At 41.5% G+C, this 8,735-nt stretch overlaps 1 protein-coding gene across 1 annotated transcript in view; it reads left to right on the plus strand.

Annotated features, from left to right (window-relative positions):
* Window positions 1-118: 118 nt before the first annotated feature.
* Window positions 119-8,735, plus strand: part of LOC130582581 (calcitonin receptor-like) — a 155,438-nt gene continuing 146,821 nt past the window's right edge. The window contains exon 1 of the mRNA XM_057381377.1: window positions 119-328. The gene's annotated coding sequence lies outside the window, so the exon portion shown is untranslated. The remainder of the gene's footprint in view (window positions 329-8,735) is intronic.

Here is an 8,735-nt window from a genome sequence, read left to right on the forward strand (position 1 = left end):
GCCGCTGCCGGGCGGGCTCCGGCCGCCCCGCACCGACGTCGGCGCGAAGCCCCGCCGCGCCCGGGGTGGAGCGGGGGGTGGGCGCGTCGCGGGAGAGAGGAGGCAGATGCTTCCCGAGGCGCAGCCCCGCCGGAGGGGCTCGACCCTGGCTGGTGCCTGTCCGCCCCCTCCGGGACGCGGGGACCCACCGGGCGGGTGTCGGGGAGCGGGCAGCGCCATGCGCCCCTCCGAGGAGTGAAGGGGCGTCCGGGCTGCTCCGGTGCGGGCGCGGAGCCGCCGCGGAGGTGGCCCGAGGTGACGGGAGGCCGGGAGAGGTAGCGCTGCCACCGTAAGTCCCGGCAACTTCACCGCCTGCCCTTCGCCACCCGCCGGCCCCCGGGACAGCGGCAGCGGGGCAGGCGGGGCGGGAGAGGCGCCCGGGTCCGGGGAGCGGCGGGCAGCGGGGTACCGGGGGGAACACAGCCCCTGGCTGATGGTACACCAAGAAATAGAGGGGAAAGAGGGAGTGGGGTGTAGGAGCTCCGGCGGCGTGTGCGGTGCACCCCCGGGGAAGGGGCGAGGGACGCCCGGCGCTGGCGGTCGGGGCGCACCGCGGGGACGGGGCACGGTGGATCCCGGAGTTTCCGCTGCGGTTTCTGCACTGGAGAGCAGGTCGCTGTTGGTATCGTATGGGTTATAGAGAGCAGCCGCTCTCCGTACTAGAAGTACAGGGCGTTTAAATAACACCTGAGTCGCTAGTTCTTGTTTCTCAGGCATGTCATATTATTTCCGTGTTATTTTTCATCTGCTGGACCGGTATCTGTACTTACTTTGGCATTTCACACCGCGAATGTAATAAACAGCATTAGTAGGTTTCAGAATACGGCCACTGATGACCGTAGATTGATGTATGAGGTTATTTACTGGATGTGTCCAAGTACAACATAATGCCTGCCAATTTTGTCTTTAAATTGCTATATTGATTCCATTCTTGTGGGTTGTTTTGACAAGGTTAATGTAGTTGACAATTTGCAAAGGAAMGAGAAAAACTTCTGGTTTATTTTAGTTACAGAATGGCAATTGTAGTCGAAATGATGAAYGAAACTATCATTCATAAAAAGAGTAAATAGAAAGATGTGTGTCGCAAGACCTCTAGAAGTCAATATCRTCAATATCTAACAGATGTCTTCCTGCCAAGCTTTTACATACCCTGGCAATCCTTGAACTTCTCGARGGTAATAGAGTATGTGATATTCTTCTCAGGACTGTGCACTTTAAAGTTAAGTAGTCTGGTTAGAGGGAATTTAGCATGAATTAAACAAGGCATCCCAATTTAATGCCTTTGCTTTTTTATAGGCACTGCATGAGGTCAAGGTTTTGCCTCTGCTCCTTTTCCCCTTCAGTGGCTGAAGGATGATATTTGGGGGGCCAGAGGGAGGACACCCCTATTTTGTCAGTGAAAGGGTCTCTYCCTRTGCTACTCTRGGGCTGAGTGTATCAGGGCTCACCAGGATAACATTGCTTGGCTAYCACCAGCTCAAACTGCAGGTGGTGTWGAGCTGAAGAGGGAATTTAATTCASYACTCAGAATCCTRAGCATAATTGTCAAGTAGGTAAATGAAATACAGGAGAGCTAATGCTCCATTTTAATTTCTTCAGACATATGCTAACCTTTGCCGGTAGGCAACTTTTGCTAAGCTGCCACTCTGATGCTTACTATAGCTGTCATATGCTAGCTGTCATGAAATAGTTCTGAATGAACTAAAATAGTGTGTTTCTGTACCTGCTAGCATGTATTRGAGTGTGCTAACTTTACAAATCTTGAGTAGGTGTTGGTCCTTTAAAGATCAGTGGCAAAATCCCAATTAAACCCTCCAAAGGGTGGGCTTCTCTGTAGATCTTCATTATCATTTATAGTGACTGCCAGTCAAATTTAGTTAAAAATTCAAGTGGCAACGTTTAAATTTGGTTGGTGATGGCACATCTAACAACTCTACATAGTCTTAATACCTGTTAAAAAAGCTATATAGAATAAAATGTATTGTGCTTTCAAGAGGAGTAGGTGGTTCAGATTTGTCTTACCCTCTGATTTTATGTTTCATCAGACTGGATCATAAAAAAGTTGGATTGCACTTTGCATATGCACCATGTTTGAATACCTCATATGCTGGGGTATTCAGGCAGCACAGGGAGAATGTTTTCTGATTATATTTTTTGTGGCAAAGAAGTTTACCGGTAAACTGCTGAATATCTGACTTACTATAAAAAACAATTGAGCCATGTTAGTTTAGCTCCATGAAGTTCATAAGATTTGTTGGGAGATGAATGAACAGAAGCATCTTTTCTAAAAATCTTGTTGAAATATTAAAGAATAATATGTTCACAAGGATTAGCTTAATAAACTGACTGAATCTARTTTAGCAAACTTTTTCTTTGTATGTCTACAGCTGAATGGTTTTGAAAAGAATCTGAAAAAGTTGAGAATTTTCATTAAAGATTAAAACAATATTCTACAGAGGGCTTGCATGATTTATTTTTATTCCAGCTCTCTTCCAGATTGAGATAAAATGGAGCAATGTTTAAAACTTAGCTAGTTAATTTTAAATTTGTATCTGTGGACCTATAAAAAGCTACATGGGAATCGTTTTACATAATAATATTGGCATGGCCAGCATAGCTGCCGGTAATTCCTACTAGTTTTGTATAAGTGAAATGGAGGAAGAGAGAGCATATCATGACTTAAAGTTCCTGAAAAATCATTAGATAGAAAAATAAGACTCTTCTAYGCTTATTTTAAAAATTATGCACGCAAATAGAAGTTTTGAGAAAATAATCAGCTAAACAGTTGAGCTAAACTCTGCTGAAAGTTATGCTAGCAAATACCCTGAAATCCAGTTTTGAAAGCAGTAGTTGCTTCTACATAATAGTAAGCCAGTGAACGCAGTCTTGTTTTATTTCTGGTGATAAGTGTTTGAGTTCTAACTGTTTCCATTGTAGTCAATACTGAAACTCAATGCCAGCACAGATCCTACCTCTGCCTTTCAGGAGCCATCCTGTTATGTGCTGAGCCCTTTTAACCATTGTTTGTGTTCGAGTGGCATCCAGTCAGGTCTCTCCCTAGAACTACATACAGAGAGTTAAATTCATTCCCTTCGAAAATCTGCAGTGTAAATAGTCAAGRAGGTCTAAGACACCTTGTCGAAGGCCAGGTGATGATCTCAGTCTGAACACGAATACTCTCTACTTAACAGTAGATTGAAAACTTTTTAACAGGAATGAATGCTATTTGATTCTTTGGTAAAAGTAACCAAGGTTGTATGTTATTTTCCACTGATCTAATTTTCTTCAGTATTAATCTCCATATTTACTAGCRTTGACCTTCCAAAGCACTTAATGACACATTGGTTTTTGCTCTTATACCCACTTTCCATTTGACATTGCTTGTAGTCACTCCAATGGACTGAATTACTCGGTAACTTAAACAAAGAGAACTCTGAATTGCTCACATGAAGAACTACCTAATGCAAGATAACAATGGCAGAGATAATTGGCTATATCTCAGTCAAGAAGGAACACTGCTAGCAGCATTGRGTTTGAGAGTCACCTGGAAGTTACAACTGGAAAATCCATGTTTCCTGCTAAGTGTAGTCACAGCTGTGTTTCAGCTGGACAACTTTTTAATCAAGGTGRATACCACAGGAATCTTTCTTCAGACCATATTCTGAACCAACCAAGGATGTGGTCTTGCCTTACCAGAGAGACTGTGAGCTWTTCAGTGGACTCCACTTTTGAGATGACTCATGGTTAAGGAGAGTGGGAAGGACCTGGGGGTGGTAGTTGCCCTCTGGCACTGAGCTCCTTTTGACAGTTCTGCTTTGTATGGATGTATGCAAAGTACAAGAACTTTTGGTGTGCAGCCATAAGAAGGAAGTGGAGTCATTGGTCATAGGGAATAGCACTGGGAACAAGAGTAGATATAAAGCMCATCAGAGATGTGCCGCCATGTGTTTTCCCTTGGGTCCCAAAATGCCTTCTGAATTAGGATACTATGGCAGACAGGAGAACTAGAACCATTTTTAGCAAGTTGCATACTGAAGTGTAGTCCTGAAAAGTGGTTTTTTACAAGGATCTGATTAATGTGTGCACTGGAGACCCAGGGAACCTGCAGGGAGAAAGACTCCTGGGTCCAGGAGATGGACTGATGGTGCAGTACTCRGTTTCTTACCTGTAGATACCATACACAAAACCAACTGAAAAATTCAATTAATGTAATTGTATCTTATCTACTGCACYTCAATGTGACGGCCATACTCCTTTTCCCACAGTGATCCTGTGGGGTTCAGCAAAGGTGTCATGGAGTAGCGTCTGGACCAAGGCTTTTTTATAATTCATAATATATAAGACCTGACACAGATTTGACAGAAACAGCTATTCTCACCATGCTTTTAGGAGTGTTTTTTGAAATAAACATGCATTTCAGTTTAATATGTCACAYTTCAGTGTTGCAGTTTCATGTGACACTGTTTAGCAAATAATTTCTTGCTTGGTCATATCCAGCAGCGTCTATAAGAACCAAATCACTTTGCCTGTGGTTTTTGATGAATAATGTTAAGTATTACCAAGACTTAGATGAATAATACATTCGATAAATTCTGCAGTATTTTTAAATCTATGGTTTCATTATATTTTATTCATGGTAGCTCTAGTGGTATGTACTTTTAAGGAGTATTAAGATATGATGTAAACTTGCTGGTGGCTTTGACATGTTTGTTTTGTGATGTCCTCATTACTTTGGGGTAAAATAGGGGTTATAAAATTGTTATTATTCAAAAGGAGGTGTTTGAAATTACTTTCTCTTACTGGGTACTCTATGAAGTGCTAAACTGCCCATTGACAATTAGGAAAAAAATACTTTTATTCAGATTATTTCTTCTAGAAATTGAACAGTCTGCAGGCAAGGCCAAGTGAGTTGAAAGACATATTTGGAGGCTGCTTGAGTCAAGATGAATTGTGGTTTGTTTCCAGAATTGGCTGCTCAGAATTAAGCTGACAATTAAAAATGCCACTTTTAAATATATTAAATGYCTCTGAAAACACAGTACTGCCATTACAAAGATGTCAAAGCTTCATCATTAAGACTGTGCTGAGATATACCTGTAAAAGAAAACAAAGTAAACTTCTATTTTACCTTTTATCAGTGATGGGAATGAGACTCCACATTTGGCACAATATCCCTTCAAAGGTCAACTACTTTTTCCACTTGTGGTTCTTTAATAATGAAATATTTACTCACTTTACARTGCTCACATAACAAAAACTGCTGTAATTCATGACAGTGTTTAGAGCACAATGGAAGAAAGAGGTAATCAAAGACTGAATAAATTCATAGAATGAATTAGCCACTTCTGTTTCTCTCAGACAGCGCTGATGTATACTCTAACATCAGAAAGCTCAAGTGACTGTGGCATCTAAGCTATGATGTATGCAGTGGATGACTCAGTTTTTAGTCTTGATCTCCCTCCAGCTGATACCTGTAAGGAGTGTTAACTGCTGAGAAAAATCACAGGTAGCTCTGCAGTTGTATTTTGCTTGTATCTTGATCTTGCCTTCATACTGTGTGTGCCAGAGCAGTTATCTGTAGCAAATCTAGCTATCATCATGTGAGTCATGAGAATACGAGGCTGGAGAGAAGCTCAGCATGAGCTGGCGATGTGCTCGTGCAGCCCAGAAAGGCWGACATGTCCTGGGCTGCACAGAGAGCAGCGTGACCAGCAGCAAAGGGAGGTGACTGTCCCACTCTGTTCTGCTCTTGTGAGACCCCAACTGCAGTGCTGCTTCCAGCTCTGGGACCACCAAGGGAAGAAGGATGTGAACCTGTTGGAGGAGTTCCAGAGTAAGGATGTGAAGTTGATCAGAGAGCTGGGGCACCTCTGCTGTGAAGACAGACTGAAAGATTTGGGGCTGTTGAGCCTGGAGAAGAGAGAGCTCTAGGAAGACCTTAGTACCTAAGAAAGGTCGACAAGAGGGCTGGCAAGTGACATTTTACAAGGGCATGTAGTGATAGGACAAAGGGGAATGGCTTTAAACTGAATGGGGGCAGATTTAAACTGTATGGGGGCAGGTTTAAATTGTATGACAGGAAAAAACTTTGTGACAAGAGTGTCAGGTTAGAACTAGAACTACAACTAGAACTACAACTAGAACTACAACTGCCCAGAGAAGTTGTGGATGCTGCATATTTGGAAGTGTTCAAGGCCACTGGATGTGGCTTGTGATCTGTGAAGAAGCAACATGAACCCTAAAAATGATTTTTCTGTTTGAAATTACCCCGTTATGGTACAGTGCCAAACTGGTGATGTTTTACACTTCCTTCAGCACAGAATCTCATTGYGTCTCACTTTATTTTGCACAAGGTGCATTCTTTTAAGCAGACCCATCACCATGTGATTTGTTCCAACTTTATTTCTTGATATCTGTCTCTATTCACATAATCTTGGTAACCATGGCCTAAGTCTGTAGCGTGTGTTCTGTAGTGTTAGTCACCTGTACTGTGCAGGTGCTTCATCACCAGGCCCTTCTCTTGGGTTGCACTCCCTTTTCACTGTTGAAATGTGATGGTGGAATTTGCCATATGCCAGCTACCAGGCACATGGTAAACATCTTTTAATGGACAAGTATGATTCCTCATGGAAGAGGTATGAATGCTGTCCCATAGAGTTATARCTGTTTTTATGTTACGGGCTGTCATCACTGGAGTAAAATGAACATCAAAAGATATTGGATGCTCTGTACATTCTCAYGATAATCTCTCTCCAGACTACACCAGCAGCCTGAAACAGGGTGAGCATTTCATACCCTTAAAAATGCTGTGTGCAATCTCATCCAGTCTTACGTATTGAAGGACAGGAGAGAGAGRATGCTCACTTAGATTGTTTACAGAAACTCTCTGAAGTTTCTTGGTAAAAAAAGGTGTCTTAAGACTGATGAGCATCCTCATGTGACTAAAAGTTGGATCCCTCTTGATAAAAACTTTTTCTGTTCTCACCAGTCAATACAGCTCCTGTTGGAATCTTCATTTTCTGTTTTCTCCAAAGCAATATAGAAGGGGAACAGTAGGTTTACTCCTGCTACCCACAGTTGTGATGTTGCTGCAGGGGTGGAAGCACCGTTAGGACTGAAGGGTGTGGGATGCAGAAATTGCATCAAATAACTCAAAATTTAAAGAAAGAAATGTTTTGAAGGAAAGGGAAAACTCAGAAGAAAGAGGTATTCTGAGTGCTATATGCACCTGACCATTTACTGGTAGAGATGAACTTCTGGGAAATTATGCTACAAAATGCCTGATTAACTAACAGACAGCACTGTCCTCAGTTTACCTATATGGTAGCTGGAGAAATCCATTTACATTTCAAAGGGCACTTTAGTCAAACTATCTTAGAGCATCTCTGGTAAATCTTTGGCTTTCCTTCAGGGTGTTTCAGAACATTGAGAAACTGAAAGAGTAACMCATAGACAGCTGATCACGGGCTCCTGACTGTGCAGAGTTGTATTGCTTGGAGTTTGGCAAGTCCTTTAAGCCCTGGTCGTGATTAAAACTCGGTGATGGGAACAAATTGTGTGAGTGGAGACTTCCTTTAATGTTCTGAGGACCATTTSCACTACTACAGACTGCTGAAGAGCTTGACTCTTTTAAGCTTCTGAGCTCTTTTGTGTTACAATACAATATTTTCTTCTGTGTTCAAACGTTGCCAAGTACATTTTGGGTTGAATTGGGATCAAGTAATAAATAATAATCATTGTTACCATATGTTCTCACAGATAAAGCCCAGTATTTTCTAGTCAGCTGGTTTTTCTTGCATTTTTTTTCTTGCTTTTATTTTCCCAGGGTATTTGATAGTGTACACTTCCTAAAGACTGGAGTAATTTCAGCACTGAAAAGAAAACAAGTATGTTCGATTTATAAGTGTTTAAATCCTGCTGACTTTATTGGCAATCAGATCCACAGTGTTTTGGGAGAAAAATGTTTATCCCATGAAATGCCTGGTGTAATCAGAGGTCATCACTGGAGAAAGSTGTCAGTAGTCACCAAATAAATTTATCACTTCTTTTTCATCTGCTGTTCAGATTTACATGCAGAACAGTAATCCAAGCMCTCTCCAACATTTGGTCATTGCTGTAGCTGTTTGAGTTGTCTGCACAGTGAGAGAAATTACACAAATCTTTGTAATTAAACTAGAGGCATCCCGTTTAATAAGAGGAAAATGAGTGGGGCTTAATGGGTTATCATTTGTGAGAGTGTGACTRAGGCAGAAGGAGCTATGTATGCACTGTGTGAAGGAAGGGTCCTGAGGAACCTCAACTATTGGTTGAAAGTATCTCTACCCCCTTGCAAAATATTGAAACTGTTTTATTCGTATCAAAGCCTTTAATTTATCTACTTACCTAAATAACTTGCAATATACGGTCAGTATATTATTTACTATAATGTGAGTCATCAAATGTTACAGACGTGTCACATACCGTATCAAAGAATATGTTTTCTGGCAGGTTTCTTGAAGTAATGAATTATGTTTTTCTCTACTGATGTGTAATTCCACAKGAAGAAATTACATGGGTTTAATATTTAAAGATAGTTGTGCCAATTACTTCAGTATAGAATTTAAGAAATTGCATTTCAGAACTAATTTTACTGTTGAAAATGTTCAAATTTTTTTCAAGTGAAAATTAAACATATTAATGAACTACAGTTTTTTTTT

The sequence above is a fragment of the Malurus melanocephalus genome, unplaced genomic scaffold, assembly GCF_030028575.1.
Source record: "Malurus melanocephalus ecotype Western Australia unplaced genomic scaffold, MMel_1.1 scaffold_508, whole genome shotgun sequence".
Taxonomy (NCBI): domain Eukaryota; kingdom Metazoa; phylum Chordata; class Aves; order Passeriformes; family Maluridae; genus Malurus; species Malurus melanocephalus.